Source organism: Oryx dammah, unplaced genomic scaffold (genome assembly GCF_014754425.2).
Source record: "Oryx dammah isolate SB20612 unplaced genomic scaffold, SCBI_Odam_1.1 HiC_scaffold_29, whole genome shotgun sequence".
NCBI lineage: Eukaryota > Metazoa > Chordata > Mammalia > Artiodactyla > Bovidae > Oryx > Oryx dammah.
The window spans coordinates 9,250,578-9,268,136 of NW_024070213.1; the positions used below are offsets into that span (position 1 = coordinate 9,250,578).

At 55.4% G+C, this 17,559-nt stretch overlaps 1 long non-coding RNA gene across 1 annotated transcript; it reads left to right on the forward strand.

Moving 5' to 3' along the window:
* The first annotated feature begins 8,412 nt into the window (after positions 1-8,412).
* On the forward strand, positions 8,413-13,968 carry LOC120857627. The gene is made up of 3 exons (XR_005719705.1): positions 8,413-8,624; positions 12,932-13,010; positions 13,590-13,968. It is a non-coding gene; the product is annotated as an uncharacterized LOC120857627 (long non-coding RNA).
* The last annotated feature ends 3,591 nt before the right edge of the window (positions 13,969-17,559 follow it).

Here is a 17,559-nt window from a genome sequence, read left to right on the forward strand (position 1 = left end):
CAGTTCTAACTGTTGCTTCCTGACCTGCATACAGATTTCTCAAGAGGCTGGTCAGGTGGTCTGGTATTCCCATCTCTTTCAGAATTTTCCACAGTTTCTTGTGATCCACACAGTCAGAGGCTTTGGTATAGTCAATAAAGCAGAAATAGATGTTTTTCTGGAACTCTCTTGCTTTTTTGATGATCCAGCGGATGTTGGCAATTTGATCTCTGGTTCCTCTGCCTTTTCTAAAACCAGCTTGAACATCAGGAAGTTCACGGTTCACGTATTGCTGAAGCCTGGCTTGGAGAATTTTGAGCAGCATTTTACTAGCGTGTGAGATGCATGCAATTGTGCGGAACTCTACTCCAATATAAAATTTAAAAAGTTTTTAAAAAAGAATAGGGAATAGGAATGTTGCCTTGGATGGGGCCATGCAGCTGAGGGGTGCTGGGGCTTAAAGCTCATTTGTCACAGGGCAAATGTGCTGCCTCTAGGGTGGAAGATTATTCCTCTGTTATGTGCAAGGACACTGAGGCATGCAGATGAAGTAACTCGCCCCTAGGCTTGCAAGGGGAAGCCCTGTGATTTGAACTCAGGGAGTCTGGATTTGAAGACTCCAGAAGGTTTTGATGCTTTAAAGCTTTTACATTGTTGACCACATAAGTGACTAGTTAGCCTTCAACAAATGATTTACCTTCTCGGGCCTCAGTCTCCTCATTTGGACCATGAGGATGTACCCTGGATTGGCAGGAGGGCAGCTCAATGACTCTTCTTTTATCCTCTTAACTATCAGGGGTTTTAGTTAAGTGGAAGGATTCTGGAGTCATTCATTCACTCATCCATTCTTTCGTTCATTCAATAGACATCAAAACTCTGCATGCCAGGCCTTGAACTAGGCAGTGAGGGCAAAGCAGTGAAAACAGAAGTTGATCTTAGGTTTCCCTGGTGGTCCAGTGGTTAAGAATCCGATTACCGATGCAGCGGACATAGGTTCAGTCCCTGGTCTGGGAAGATTTCACAGGCTATGGAGCAACTAACCCCATGTGCCGCAACTACTGAGCCGGAATGCCCTAGAACCCGTGCATCACAAGAGAGAAGCCACCGTAATGAGAAGCCTGCACATGGCAAGAAAGAGTAGTCTCCGCTTGCCGCAACTAGAGAAAGCCTGAGCCCAGCAATGAAGACCCAGTGCAGCCAAAAATTAAAAAAAAAAAAAGGAGAAGAAGAAAACAACAACAACAACAAAAACAAATTTGCTTTTGGCAGGGAGCTCCTGTGACAATGAAGGCACAGGCCAAAAATGGAGACATAAGTTCTCATCATCATCAGGAGGTAGAAATTCAATGGAGAAGAGTGAAGCAGGGAGAGGATGGGGAGTTTTGGGGGCACATGGCGGCCAGGGGGCCTCCCTGAGTAGGTGGCACTGGGGGTGAGAGCTGAAGGGGTGAGGGAGTGAGCTAGGCAGACCTCAGAAGGAAAAGCAATCCTAGGTGGGAGGAATCACAGGGGCAGTGGCTCTGGGAAAGGGCTGAGCTTGACGAGTTTGGGGAAACAGCTGAAGTGGAGTAAAGGAGGGGAAAGTTGGGAGGGTTGAGGTCAGAGAGGTCATGGAGGCAAGTTATGTAGAGCCTGTGGGTCGCTGTCAAGACTTGAGGGAGAGGGGAGCCATGGGAGGGCTCTGAGCAGGTGTCCTGGCTCCACGGGTTCACTCTAGCTGCTGTGCAGACCAGAATGCAGGGTCCAGGGCAGAAGCAGGGAGAACAGTCAGGAGGCTGCTGAGTGGTCCAGGCAAGAGGTGATGGGGGGCCCAGATTAGAGTGGTGTGGGTGGAAAGGTGAGAAGCAGCTGGATTCTAGATTATTTTGAATCATGAGTCCCACAAGATTTGCAATGGGTTGTGTTTATTTTTTTTTAATTGAAGGATAATTGCTTTACAAAATTGGTTCCATTTCTGCCATCCGTCAACATGAGGGTTGTTTTTTAATTAGCCACATAACCAACCAACCCCACACTTTACGCGGCTTAAAACAACAAGAATCATCTTACTGTTTTTCATAGTTTCTATGGGTCATGAATTTGGAATGGGCTTGGCTAGGTGGTCTGGCTTGGGGTCCCTCATGCAGCTGCAGCCAGTGGCTGCAGTCGGCTGGCTGGGCATCTCTCCCCTCCTCCTGTTTTCTCTGGACCCTTCTACTTGGTCTATATGGGCTGGCTGGGCTTCCTCCCAGCATGGTGGTGGCTCAGTGCTCCAGAGGTGAGTGTCCTAGGAGAACCAAGTGGAAGCTACATCGCATTTTCTGACCTTGCTCAGAAACCACAGAGCTTTGCGTCTGCAAATTCCAAGGCTCTCTAGATTGGAGGAGGGGGAACACAGGAGGATGTGTCTCCTTGGGGGGAGGTCGAGGTTGTGCTGTAAGGAGAGCATGTCACAAACTGAAGAAACTGTATTTGCGTGCTGTCACTGCAACAAGACCAAATCACTCAGCCTCTTCACACCTCCGCATCCTCATATGTTAGAGGGAGCATCGGATACCAGCTACATCCTAAGGTTGGGATTCCTTCCACACGTACCACGCCTCTCACAGGGTTGGGCCTAGGGACCAAGGCCTACCCTGCCTCCTTCTCACCAAACATGTTGGCTCCACTCTGTGCAGCCTGGAGAGAAGAACCTCTCCACAGAGAAGAAGATGTAAACAGCAAAGCTTGGAGTAACTGTGCTTCTCTGCAGCTGTTAACTCAGTGCCATCTGCTTGGGCTGCCCTCCTCCTTGTGCATACACAGGTGTGCTTACGTGCATACCCACGGACTCAGGTGCCTATGAGCATCTTTCTCTCTCCAGGCAAGCCAGCAACACCCCCTGAACTCCTGCTTCATGACGGCCCCCTCGCCCTCTGGTTAGCTGCTCCAGCAGGAAGCCTTGCCTCTGCTGCTACAGCCGGATGCTCATCTGGCCCTGAGGGTTCCTCTCAAGCCCTCCACCTTTCCTCCACCCTTCACCTCCACCCTCCTCGGCCCTCCTTACCAGGACCCACGCAACAGCAGGTGTCATCTCCTCCAAGGCAGGCGTGATCACATCACACACCTTATGCGGCATTCTGGAAAGTTCAACATTATCATACTAGAAGGCAGGCCAGGGCTTGCCTGGGGCCAGGGGTGAAAGTCACTAAGGAGGGGCTGAAGGAACCTTTAGGATGAGGAATTAATCTCGGTCCTGATGGAGGTGGTGCTTACACCACTGTATACGTTTGAGTTTGACAACTGGCGACTTCCATTGTGTGTGCACGATACCTCAGTAGAGCTGACAACAAAACCATCCATCCACGTGCTTGTTGAGCACCTACTGTGTGTCTGGCTCTGGTCTAGGCACTGAGGCAGCAGACAAAACAGACAAAATCTCTGTCTTCCCTGGTGACTCAGCGGGTCAGGAATCCGCTTGCATTGCAGGAGGCGCGAGTTCAGTCCCTGGGTGGGGAAGATCCCCTGGAGGAGGAGATGGCAACCCACTCCAGTACTCTTGCCTGAAAAGTTCCATGGACAGAGGAGCCTGGGGGCTACAGTCCAAGAGGTAGCAAAGAGTCGGACATGGCTGAGCGCGTGCACATTCACGAGTGCAGGCAGAAGGCAGATACAGCAACTACCGGGGCTATACCGGGCAGAACCGCTACGGGGACTGTCAAAGCAGCCTGGGGGACAGGACAGGCAGCCTGCACTGAGGACGGCAGTGACCTGTGTCGCTCTCCAGCACCCTCTCCCAGACGTCGCCCTTTGAGGCTGCTCCCCAGTGGCCAGGGGCAGGGCTAGACTGTGGCAGTGGGGTCCCAGTAGGAGGAGATGCCAGCGGGTGGAGACGTGTGGACGTACCTGGGCACATACACACGCATGTACCTCTCAGCTCTGCACACATGTGGTTAGAGCTGATGTGAATCGAGCACGTCCTCTCTCAATTTTTATCTCAGTCTTCCCAAGAACTCTTTGAGACATGTACAGTCTTGATTCCATTTTACAGATGGGGACTAAGCGGGTAGTTGCCCCACCTAAAGTCTGAGCCTGATCAAAGAGAGCGGGGATCTGAAGCCAGGCTGTCTGGCTCTGGGGTTTGGCATCTGTGGCTCTTCACCCAGGCTAGTGGGCACTGGGGACAACTGTTTCCAGTGACTCCTGCCCATCCGGAGGCCCTGTGACCCGTGCGTCTGCAACACCTCGGAGCTCACAACCTTCTCCCAGCCTGAGATAGGAGGAAGGTCGTTTAATTATCCTTGTTCTGCAGAAGAGGAAACTGAGGGAGAAATGTGGTTCTGGGTCTCTCTCAAGGTCACCTGGGGGTTGATGGCACAACCAGACCCCGCATCCATGACTTCTGATCCATTGGTCTTGCCCTGCCCTCCGGGTGTGTTGCTGCCAGTCACTGCCCAGTTCAAATCCTCCTGCTGAACAGACTCGGGAATTTTCTGGAAAGCTGGGAGCAGAGCGAGGGGTGAGGAGACAGTAATGGATCAAGGGCGGGAAGGGGAGCCTTTCCGAGGACGCGGAGAGGGCTCTGGGGTGGGGCAGGGATCGGAGCCAGCCCCCTGTGAGGAGCCAGATGTCCTGGGCTCCACAGGGACTCTAGGGACTGGACCCTGGGGGGGGACCCAAGAGTAGCAGCTGCGTCTCATCCAGGCCTGTCTGGTGGGGGTGGCTCATCCCAGCTGGGTTGCGGAACAGGGACTGTGAAGGACTCTGGAATCCAGACCCCCAAGGGAGAGCAGGGTCAAGGCCAGGGGCGAGAGGAACCCGAGCAGGCCCTGTGCCCCCGTCGGTGGGAGGGCCGTGTCCTCTTGGCACCTGTCTGGGGGTGCGGAGTGCTGGCCCAGGAAGTGTGGCTTCCAGCCCATCCTTGCTCTCTGTCCTCTGCAGGAGGCCGTGCCCGGCCAGGCATTGTTTGCGGGTATAAAAATAAAGGCATCTTGGCCTGGGCTCTGCTGGCAGAGGGAAGGAGGGGGCAGCCCTGGCCCAGGCCTGAAGGGCATCTGGCTGGAAAAGGAGCCTCACCCACCCAGCACCACCACCAGCAAAGCTGGGCACTTGGGGGGTCCCCAGAGAATCTCCAGCCCCTTGGCTTCTCTTGCCAAGAGAGGCACAGGAGCGTGGGTGGGTGTCTGGGTGCTGGCTGCCCTCTCCTCACTCCAGTCACTCAAATCTGTCTCTGACCTTCACCAGAGGCTTCCAACAACCTGAAGCCACTGGAGTATACCAGATTTCCCAAGACTCTCTTTCGCCTACTAGCTGATAACAGTGGCAACCATATCTTGATAACCTCCTGGGGGAAGGCACTATTATTATTTATTACCATTGGATAAGTAAGGCAATCGAGGCTCAGAGAGTTTAGTAACTTGGAAAAGGCCACACAGCTGGTCAGTGGAGGAGCCAGGGCTCAAGTGAGTTCTGTCTGACTCCTGAGCCAGGACCGTAAGCAGGGACCGCACTGCCCCTTGCCGCTCCCGAGTGCCACCTCTCCTGGCCTCTGGTCCCGTCACAGCAGAGAAGCTTCCTAGTTCCCCACAGTGGCCAGGGGATGCGGGGATAGGGAAGCTGATCAGGAGTGGGGAGAGGAGGGGGGGACCAACAGACAAGGAGCGCTGGAGGGTGCCAGGCCCTGGGAGTGGGGTGAAATAAAAGTCACTCCGTCGCGTCTGACTGTTTGCAACCCCATGGACTGTACAGTCCATGGAATTCTCCAGGCCAGAATACTGAAGCGTGCAGCCTTTCCCTTCTCCAGGGGATCTTCCCTACCCAGGGATCGAATCCAGGTCTCCCCCGTTGCAGGCAGATTCTTTACCAGCTGAGCCACAAGGGAAGTCCGGGAGTGGGGTGAGGGGTTCCTTATTACATTCTCACACCAAGTCCTTGTGGAGGAGGAATCATGTCTATTTTGCAGATGAGGAAACCGAGGCCCAGAAAGTCCACCATTGTCAAGATAAGATTTGAACCCAGATCAGCTTCTGTCCAAAGCACTGTTCCTCGATCCTGGTATAATAGGAATCTCACAGAGCACGGTCTCCCCTCACCCCCAGCTGGGACCCAGGGTAAAGCTAGAGGATGTGGGCTTGGAGGGAAGAGTGGGATGGGTGCACCGTTCCTAGGGAACTGGCTTCCTTGCTCCTGGAGGGATGGTGAGTAGAGTCAGCGGGTCAGCAGTTCATGGGAGCTAGGGGTAGGGGGGCAGCTCCAACGTGGGATGTCCCCCACCTGGGAAGCGGCAGGCAGGGCCCAGCCCTCCCCTGGCCCCCGGCAGACAGCTCCCCATTCCAGACAAGATCTGGTGATCCCCCATCCGCCCCTGTGGCCCCCACCGAGGTTGGCACGCTGTTGCTGGCACCAGAAAACAACATTCCAGAGGCCCCCCCACAACTCCCTGCCAACCCCAGATTCTTGGCAGAGCAGGAGAGCGGGGGCTTCTGGGAGGGGAGAGGGTTGTGGTGGGAGGGGCCTGGCCATCCCTCAGGGACTGTACATCTCCAGTTGGCTCACCTTTACCCCAACTGGATCCTGGGTAGGGCCCACGGCTCAGCCTACAGACTGGGAGAGCTGGGCTGAGGGCAGCATTTCAGACAAGATGCTCTTTTCAGGTGTCAAAGTCCCTCTTACTAACTCCTATCAAAGGTTATCCAGGCAGAGCGCCAACTTGCTGTGTGACCTTGGACAAGACACATACTCTCTCTGGGCCTCAGAGACCCAGGAGGCCTGAAGCAGGTGAATCTTGAAGATGCCCTCTAGCAAATGGTTTTTATTATGCCGAGATGCTATGGCTTCAGCATCCTCTCTGGTCGCTCTGTTGTCCCACCTCTACACAGCAACCAACAGATTCTCTTAAATCTTCGAGTCAGGCACGTGACTCCCTTGCTCATCTCCCGGCATAGGAGGGGGAGGGGACCACCTCTCACATGGGAATGTCACCCCGCTTCTTCCTCACATAGCCCCTGCTGCCTCCTGATCCCACCCCTTCCCACTCCATCCCTCCTGGGATGGTCTCCTGGCCTCCTGACAGCCCCAGCCTGGCAATCTGACCAGTTTCGTCCCTCCAGGCCATCTGCCACCCTTGCCTCTCCTCTGGCCTGGGGGACTTGACCCCATCCAGATCTTTGAATAGTTCTTCTGATCATCCAAGACTCAGTTCAAATGTCACCTCTCAAGAGGCCTTCCCTGACCCCTTTCTCTGAACCAGGGCCCTCCGCTCACATTTCATGAGCCCATCTCTTTGATTTCTTTTCCTTCATAACACGTGTCATGACAGAAAGGATCTTGGTCATTTATTGTTTACTCCGCTGATTCTCGTACTTCCTCTGATCTGTCTACTCCAGGAGGGCAGAGTTACCTTCTCTTCCACACTGGGCCCAGCACAGAGCACTCATTCAATATTCCTTTTTTTTGGGGGGGGCATGCCCCACAGCATGGTGGATCTTAGTTCCTGGACCAGGGTTTGAACCCGTGCCCCCTGCATTGCAATCTCAGAGTCTTAACCACTAGTCTGAACCACCAGGGAAGACCCATCAATCAATACATCTTTTTTGAATGGATGATGATGAAACTCTGTGTTTCTTCCAATATGTCCAGGCCTCTGGGTTGTCAATGGGAGCTTCTTCCCTGGGTGCTCACTGCTCTCTCCCTCTGTGGTGGATTTCCCTAGCTTAGGCTGGTGGTAAAGTTCCTGGGGACTCAGCTCTGGGTAAAGCAGCCTGAGGGGGAAGGAGGGAGGGAGGAAGAGAAGGAGGGAGGAGGAAGAGAAGGAGGGAGGAAGGACTTAGGATTCCTGGTCTCAAGGCATCTCATTCCCCAACAGCAAGAGCACAGCGCTGGACCTGGAAACCCCCTCAGTCTGGCTGCTGGGGCAAGCGGTGCCGGGGTGACCTCATCGCCTTGAAAGGAGGGCAGCAGGGGCAGGAAGCAGAGGACGCATCAGATGGGCTAAATTTAGAGCGTTTGATTCAGCCCAGGCAGGACAATATTCCTGGAGTCCCCATTGTTTGTAACGGGCCAGAGGGCAGGCGGTCCACTGAATGGCTGGGTCTGAGCCATGCCAAGCTGTCTGGGCCTGCAAGGGTTGGGGGCGGTGGTGGGGTGGCCCCCGGCCTGCTGGAGGAGAAGCCAGGCCAAGGGTCAGCAGGGCAGAGCTGGGGTGGGGACTGGCGGTGGTGGGGGTGCCAATACTGGGGGTGCTACCCTTGGGATTAAGGCCAAAGGTGAGAAGGAGGGGGTCCTCACAGATGAGAAGAGGGGGCTCTGGGCGGCCCTGATCACAGCCGTTCAGTTGTGCGATGCTCTTCACAGCCAAGACACAATCAGTCCTCCCCACAACTCTGCCATCTTCTAGTCAGGGGTAGGGCTCGGATCTAAGGCGTGAGTTGCTGATCGCCACGCAGACAGCCCAGGTTCTGACTCCCATCCTGGATCCACAGCAATCAGCTGTGCCCCAGCCCGCATCCTCCCACCAGGACAAGTACTGTGCGCCTTCACTCCAGCGTGGCCCTCTCCTCAGCGGGCCAGGCAGCCACAGGGCTCCGCCTGCGCGCAGGCTCCAGAACCTGTTGCCATGGCAACATGAGGTCCAGGCCTGCCCTGCTTTGGAGAGGAGCCTGAAGCTGAGGACTTCCTTGGGTGAGCAGGTGTGTGTTGAGGGGGAGGGTGGCCACAGCTAGGGCTGCCTTCTGACCCCCATCTGCCAGAACCCGGGACTGAGCCAGCAGCCTGGCCAGGCTGCCCCGGGCTGGTCACATTGGCTAAGCCGGGATCCATGAGAGTGTCCTGTTTCTGCACCCACGCCTCATGTCCACCCCGAGGTCAGGCAGCCAGAGGAGGAGGACGGAGACTGTCCTTGGTTCAGGGCCATCCTGGTGGGGGAAGGTTCAGTAGGCCAAGTGTCCAGGAGCCTTGGGCTCTTGTCTAAGCCCTGATCGCCCACCCTGCACATCCCCTGGAGGCCCAGGGAGCTCCTTGGGCCACCTGCCTTGGAGATGGGGGAGGGGGACCAGAAGTCCCAGCAGACCTGCTCTTCCAGCTGACTGAGACAGGCAAAGGGAGAGGACCCCGGGCTTCAGTGCTCAGAATGGCCCCTGGCCTCCATCCTCTTCCCAGCTTAGGGAGGACCCCGGGAATGAAGTCCACCCAGCTCACCCTGCCCCACGTTCCAAATGGGTGAGCTGAGGGTCTGAGCTAGGAGGAGGCTTGTCTGAGACCACGCGGGGGAGAGCAGCTTCCCCCATCCTCCTGAGCTCTGCCCACTGCGGGTCTCCAGGCACCAGCTCTCTGCCGGCAGCCCCACTGCCCTGCCCGGAGCGGCGGCCCAAGGCTGTTCACTGCTTCTCTTGATTTCACATCATGACTCACGTTATCATGTTCTCAGGAGCTGAGTAACCACCTGAGTTATTTATACCCTGGCTAAGCAGGCTTCCTTCCCTCCTCCCAGAACCCAGGCTGGGAGGACGAGTGGGGGTGGGGAGGAACCTGGGGGGGGGATGTGGACTGGGAAAAGGCAGCTGAGGTCCCCACCCCCCACCATATCCCCTCCCTTAGGGTACCACCCCCAAAGAGCGCCCAAAAATAGCAGTGTCTGACCTAGCACAACAGGATGGGCCTGGATCTATGGCATCGATTTATAGGTATCATGATGGTTTGGGGAGGGGGGAATTCCTTTCCCGAGCGAGTCACCCGTCTGGAAAAATAAAGAAGGAAAAAGCTGAAATTTTTTCCTTCCATCAAAACAGGAAGGAGCTGGGAGAGGTGGGGGATGGACGGAGAGATGAAGGGTGGAGGCCGAGATGCATCCTCCACCCTGTGGTGGTCTTCTGGGAGGGGAGCCCCCCAGCCGGGCACCCGCACACAGGGCCCCAGGGGCACTAGGACTGGCGCCGCGTGTCCCCCGTGTGGGCCATCCCTGGCTGCCCCAGGCATTTTTGTCCTCTCTGACCCCCGGGCCCATGTGCCTTCATGGACATAGTACACAGAGGCTGATATGCACAAGACCCGTGTCCCCTTGGTCCCCTCTCACACCCGAGTCACATGTCCATCCCCGCAATCCCATCCAAATCCCACGGGAGAAGAGGTCTTCCTCTGGGTGAATGGGACTTGGGGAAGGGTCTGCCTCTCTGACCTTTGTTTTTCCCTCCCCTTGAGGACTGCCCTGGAAATCCTATGACCTCAGCTCAGATCTGGCTTTGCTCCAACTCCAAGGGGCAGGGCGATCTATGGGAAGTCAATTGCCCTCTCTGAGCCTCAGTTTTCTCATCTGTAAGGAGGGTATGGTCTTCTCCGTGGTGCTTCCCTCTGGGGCAAATTGCTGGGACCAAGTTTTCCAAGTCAGGGGACTGATAACCACAGCCCCCGTTTACTCAGCATGCTCTCTGTGCTAAGCACCTACATCCAGTCACTAGATTAACCCCCCTGACAGATAAGGTGTGTTCCAGAATCACCCTCATCTATGGCCCAGAGGGCAAGGACCACCTGAGGGTCACACGGCTGGGATGTGGTGGAGGTTGGTTGTGAACTCTGGGTTCCTCAGCATGGTTCATATCCAAGGAAAATGAAGGAGCACCCCAAAGAGGAGGGGGAGAAGGGGGAGGGGGAGGAGTGGAGAAAGGGGGAGAAGGAGGAGGGGGTGGGAAGGAAGGGGGCAGGGGGAGGGTAAGAGGAGCAAGGTGGCCCAGCTTCCTTGGGTCTCACGTTCCCGCTGGGTCCATCAGTAACAATCCCGTGGCTACAGCAGGGATGTGCCCGGTGACAGGCAGCCTTATGCCCGCTGCGTGGTGGTTACTATTAAGACGATTAGTCACACCCGCCGGGCTGCCCTCTGTTTGCTTGTTGACTTATATAAGCACCACCCGAGGGTGTTTGCACAGTTGTCTAGGTCTTTCTGTCTTTCGCCTGCCTGCCTCAGCCTGTAAGCCCCTCAAGGGCAGGGGGCTCCAGAGAGGTGAGTTGACAGTGCAACACCCGACTCTCTATGAGGACAACTCCCAGGCACCACACAGGCCACGTCTGCGCACACTCCCCACCGTCAGGTTGTGTTGGGACCCCAGTCGACAGGTGAACACTCTGAGATCTTGCACTGCTCTCCTCCATGCCCAGCGCCAGACTGGCCCAGGACGGCCACCCCAGCAGGTCCAGCCCTGAAGCCCAATGCACTGGATGACATCTGACTTGGCTGCCTCCCGATCATGTGAATTAGGAAAGTCACATGATCTCTCTAGGACTCAGTTTTCTTGTCTGTAGAATGGGGATAATACACTTTGCTGTCCCTGGATTGTCGAGTGGTTCAGGGGTTGAGCCATGATATCACAATGTCGGACCCTTCTGGACCCATGCTTTAGAGCAGGGCTCCTCAGACTGTGCACATGGCTCACCAGGGTCTTTCCAAAATGCAGATTCTCACCCAGCAAGTCTGGGGTTGGCCTGGCACTGTGCATTTCTGACAAGCGCCCGAGGATATGGCTGCTGGTCGGTGGGGTGGGCCACACTGTGGGAGGTAACGGTGGAGAGCTAGACCCCAATGCAAACTGAGCAAGCATGTGGTGCCAACACATCGTTGCTCCTGTCCAATCCTCAGAGCGGCCCTGCAAGGCAAGTGTGCCTACCTCAGTGTTCAGATGAGGAAAGCGAGGCTCAGAGAGGCCAATGACCTGCCCAGGGACACACAGCTAGTAACTGGCACCTGCAGGGTCTCAAAGGCAGACCTGCAGGGCTTACCCAGCAGGGTCCTTTATCAATCTTGAAGCCACATCAGACCTTCTCCCAAAGGGGTACTTCTTAATGGCGGTGTGGGAAGATGGGGGTGTGGGTAAGCTGAGGCAGAGAGAGAGGACCATGTATACCTCCCATGTGCATTTCCTTTCTCTAGGGTCCACTGCCCAGCACGTGGCAGCATCATTCATGACAGTGTGAGGTTTCTTTAGCCAGGGGTCCAGACCAATGCCCACCAGAGGGCCCTCGCTAGAGAGCTGTGGAGCTGGGCCAGAATCTGTGGGTGAGTGAGGGTGGGGCCCAGGTGGACTGGGCACTTACGTGTCTTCCTCTTTGCCTGGCCTGGCAGATGGGTGTAGACATCCAAAGAGTGAAGCTGGCCCCGGGTGCCCAGGTTCAAATCCCAGCCCTGCCCTTCCTCATCCCTGCCCTGGTGGAACTGCACCAGATCTTGGTGTTCCTATCTGTAAAATGAGGTGATCACAGCTCCTCTCTTGGGGCTTAACTGAGTCAGTACACCTGAAGGGCTTGGAGCAAGCTGCCAAGGAAGTGAGTCCCACGTAGACATTTGTTCTCATGAATGTTGATGAAAAATCTCTGGCTTTTCCCCTGCAGCTGGCTTCCCATTGGCAGGTCCATTATGTTTCCTGCAGTGACAAATATACTCCCCTGGAAAGCTGGTGAGGGTTTGTCTGCTGTTGCAGGTGTACCCCACCCAGGGGGCTGTCTGCTACCTGCCTATCCTCTCCTTTCCAGAATTCCTAGTCAAATCTTCAGCACCCAGTGGCCAGGACACCCTGATTCAGAAAGGGCTGGCTAACCTGGATCGAGAAAGTGGCTTCCCACCTGGGGGCCCACTGGCCCCCCCCCCCGCCCCGCCCTGCCCGGCCTCCTTCATCTGGCTTGTGTGATGTGTTTACTTTTCTATGTGTAAAGTGACATGAAACGCTGGGCAGCTGTGATCCAGGCCACACAGGGAGGCATCATGTATCACGGTGATGGCAAGAGTGTTGGCTTTGGCATGACAGCCCTGGATTCAAATTCTGGCACAGTGACTTCTTTGCTGGGTGACACCAGGCAAGCTAGTATCTCTCTCTGACCTTCAGTGCCCCCTCCTCCAGGTATGAAAACTATAATAAGAGCACCAGCCCTCTGGGAAGCGGGTAAGGACTCTGCCAGTCATGTTCGTTTGCTGCTGAAAGGGTGACCTTTGCTGTATTTCTCTCAATGGTGTCAGTTTAGGTAAAGCTCTGGCTCAGGGCGAATGCTCCGGAAGTGAGGCTGTCCCAGTGATCAGGGTGCTCCAGGACCAGCAGGTGAGCAGCAAAAGGTGCAGCAAGAGCCGACCAGGTGCCAGACGGGGCTTGTCTCCCGGTCTGTCTGGCCCAGGTCCCTCACCCTGGGGGGCTTTACTCCATTTCCAGCCAGCTTCCAGGACAGGTACATCAGAGCTGCCCGTCCAAACATCCTCTTCCTTGTCTGGAGACTGGAGGAACTAAAAATGCATTGCCTTGGCCCTGGGAAAACAAACACCACGCTTCCCTTGCTTTTGTCTACAGGACACAAGGCCCAAGGCCGCGAAGGCAGTGTGGTGGGCTGCTCCAGGCTTCCCTAGGCCTGCCAGGGCAGGGGTGGGGAGGGGGGGCAGGTATCTGTCTCTCTGCCTTCTTGGGGTCTCTCCTGCCTCCCTCACAGCCTCAATGGCCTGAGCCTCAACCAGGGTGGGCGGTGTCTAACAGGATTGGTAAAGGCACTATGTGAGGACAAGTCCCCCCGATCCAGGTTACATGCTGTGGCCTCCCCAGCTGTGGGCCCCTAGCCCTGCCTCTGGAGTTCACCAGTGGGTGTGTGTGTGCACACGCGTGTGCAGCTTAGAGTGATGATAATGCACACAGGGACGACTGATGACACTGCTGGACTGCCTGCCCCTGCTCTCCACACTGAAGATGTATTAACTCATTTGACTCTATAAGGTAATTACGATCACCATTCATGTTTCACAGATGAGGAAACCAAGGCTCAGAACAGTGGGATGACTTGTTGAAGGTCACGAGCTAATACATGGTAAAGCGGGGCTTTGAACGCAGGCAGTTCTTGCAGGGAAGCCTTGTCCACTGCCCTTGCTAAGTCTCAGTTTCCTCCTCTGTAAAATGAGCATACACAATGTAACATTTCTCTCTCCAGGTGATCGTGGGGGCAAGGCAAGGGCAAAGGCCTTGCCAGTAGGGAGGCAGGAGACTGGCCAGTGAGGGGGTCTGGGGAGCCGATGGCAGCTACAGGGCGCAGGGGCAGAAGACACACTTGGCCATCACTCAGCTCGGGCTAGGGTCTCAGGCCATTTGTGGCCTGGTCTTGGACCGTCCCCAGCTTGACGCTCCAGTTCCTCTTCCATCAAGCTGGGAAAAGCTAACTTGCCTGGCAGGGGTACTTCCAGGGCTCCCTCTGCAGAGCAGAAATACCCAGACACACTGTTCCCATCCTTCTGGACTTGGGGGCACCTGAGGGTGGGCTTGAATCCAACTCCTTCCTCAGCCCCTGGTCCCCACTCCCATGGTATGAGATGCTTTCAGTGGATGAGGGTTTAGCTTGCTCTAAACACAGTCCCCAAAGCCCCCAGCTTTGGGCAGGCCCCCTCCAGCACCTATTTGAGGGCTTCAGCTGCTCAGTTTTCCACTTGGGTCAGAACTATTTGGGGTGAGGGGGAATGATAATTATGGGAGTGTGGTCTCCACCCATCATAATCCACTCCCAGCCCTCCTGGAAAGCCTGATTCCTCAGCGGTCCCAGTGCCAAAGATGGGCTGGGTTCTACAAGGGGGTGCCCCTCAGATATCTTGTGCATCTCAGTTTAGAGGCTCATGTTCCAAGCTCCCTCCCCAACTTTTTCCACCCTTCCGATGGAACCAACAGGCCAGGAAGAAACAAGTAAGATGTTGACTCATTTATTTGTTTCTTCAACAGATATTTATTGAGCAACTACTGTACTGCAGGAGCTGAAATGGGTGTCAGTCTAGTACCAGATCGATAAAGGGCAATGGCAATACCATGGTGGGGGGGGGGGTCCCTGGTGGCTCAGATGGTGAAGAGTCTGCCTGCAATGCAGGAAACCTGGGTTCAATCCCTGGGATGGGAAGATCCCCTGGAGAAGGAAATGGTACCTGCTCCAGTATTCTTGCCTGGAGAATCCCATGGACAGAGGAGACTGGTGGGCTACAGTCCATGGGGTCGCAAAGAGTCAGACACAACTAAGTGACTAACACGTCCACTTTCAATACTATGGGGGACATGCTGTGGGAACCCAGAGTAAGCACCAAGCCTGGGTGCTTCCTGGAGGAGGTGTCGGTTAAGCCCAGCCTGTCAAGAGAAAAAGTAGGAGGTGTTCTTCCCCCTCCCTGCCACGCCCACATTGATACGGTGCTCGCTGCAGGAAAGGGCTCTGCTCAGCATGGCATTCAGGGCCATGTGCCATGTAGTCCCTGCTGCCTCTGCTGTGGTCCCTGTCTTGCCACTTCTAACCAGTGTGCAAAGCCATCTTAGGTTGGAATGATTTATGCCTCCCTAACTCAAGAGCCTGGCGGTCCCAGAGTGCCAGGGCCGGCTCTCCTTCCTGACTCCGTTTCCCAGTGTTTCACACAGGGCCTGCGTGCAGTAGGTGCTCAATGATGCTGCTCCCAAGAGCCTTCTCCTATCACATCTCCCATCTGAGGCTGAGCTGTGTGCGCTCCCTTTGCGCTCCTACAGCACTCTGTACTTAAGTCAGAACTCGTATTGGTACAGCATTCTCAGTTGGCAAGGTGCTTTTGCAGGGGTTTGTGTGTTTGATTTGATGTGTTTTGTTTGGTGTTTGTGTGTTTGAAGCTCATCAAAGCCCTGCGTAAGGAGTGCCGTTGCGGTCATCGCCATCACCTGCCAGGACGCAGCACAGCATGGTGGTTTAAGCAAATGTGTGAGTGCAGCAGCTGGATGACCTGAATTCAAGTTCTGACTCCACTGATATGTGACCTTGAACTCTGTGGTTATGTGACCTTGCTTCACTGACTCCATTTACAAGACAGGAGCAAACATATCTCACTGGAGCATTGAAGATCATATGCAGAGTAAGAAGAACACTACCAGCCATAAGGACACCTCAGTCATAACAATAGCTATTGTCAATTATAAAGAAGGATACAGAAGGTCAAGGTCAAGGTCACCTAGCCGTCCAGTGGAGCAGGGTTTTATCTCTAAGTCTGCAGACTTCAAATCTTGGGTTTGGGGATTATCTTCTCATCTTCCCCACCCTGTCCCCCTTGTCACCCTGTCTCCTAATATATCTATTCATGCCTCTGTCTGTCCTTCCACATGGGGCTCTTCCAGAGCAGTATCAGCACCAAGCCGTCTCCCCAGTGCCCGGACGGTGCCTGGCCACCGGGGGACTGTGTTGAAGGAATGACGGATTCCACGTACCAGGCATCCTGCTCTGTGCTTCCACATGGATTATTTTATCTGTGCCTCCAGACCACTCTATGAAGTAGATAACAAATCTTCTACAATTGTCTTGAGCTCCAATAAAGCACTTATTGGTCTGGATATATGTGAATACTTGTGAATTCATCACACCCAGCCAAGACGACAAATGTTTCCACACACCCCCCCACCCCCCCGCCCCGGCAAAATGTCCCATGCTTCTTGGAAATCCCTCCCTCCCTCCAATTGTAGATTTCTCTCCAGTTTTGAGATAGGGAAGGAAATCGAGGGACTGAGAAGTTAGACTTCCCAGAGACACTTGGTCAGCAAGTGGCCACGCCAGTATTTGAACCAAGATGACCTGTCCCCAGCCAAGCTGCCTTGGCGTTAATGGGAAGAGGGTGGGAGCATGTGGTGGTCTGTAGAGAGGTCCCCCCGACTCGGGAGGTCCTCCCTCCTCACCGCCCCTGCTCAGTCAGGCCCAAGAAGACAATCTAGGAAGAGACGGTGGGTGCGTCTCTCAGAAGGGTGTGTGCACATGTGAGGAGCAGGCTGCCACCCCAGAGGGATGTTTGGGTACAAAGGGCAGACAACAAAGACATCACAAGGAGACCAGATAAAGGTGTCCTCAAGCCAGGAGCTGGGCGATGCGGTGAGCCTGCGGGCCTCATGGTGGGTGCTGGGCTCCGCGTGTGGGCGTGTGACTCTGTGACTGTGACCGTGTGACTGCTGAAGGCAGGGACATAGCAGCTCCCGGAGCTGGGGGGGTGGAAGGCGTTAACCGTATGAATGCTGGCTTGGGGGTGGGGTGGGGGGCCCGGCCTCCAACCTGGGGGCTGAGGGAGGTAGTAAACATCAGGGCGATTGGAGGAGCATGATGGCGGCCCTACAAGGATGCTGCAGGGTTGTGGGGTTTGTGTGACTTTGCAGCTCAACAAATTCAAATTCAGCCAATGCCGGCAGCGCCCGTTGTGTGCCAGGCAACCAGCTAGGAGGAGACGAGCGTGTCAGGCTTTCGGTTGCATGGTTCGGGCTGCAGGGTTTGTGTGATCACCTTCTACCTGGTTTGGGGCTGGGTGCTTTTTGCTCTCTCCAGGCACCAAGTCCTCACAGTCCACCCACCCCACTTTGAGGCGAGATGGAGGAGCACAGAGAGGAAGTGACTTGCCCAAGGTGACCCAGCTACTCAGCGCCAGGCAGGATTGCAGAGCCCGAGTCCTTCAGCACCACGCCTGGGCTAGGGCCGCAAACCTCCGGTCTTGGAGGTGCCGCCTTGGAATCCTGCAAGCCAGCGGCTTGGGAGACCCCCTGGCCCCCAACCACATGGGCCAGAAACCAGGCCACAGACACTGCTGAGGGGCCCAGCGTTTGACGGTCCCTAGTTCTCCCTTGCCAGGGACCAGATTCCTGGGCAGAAAGG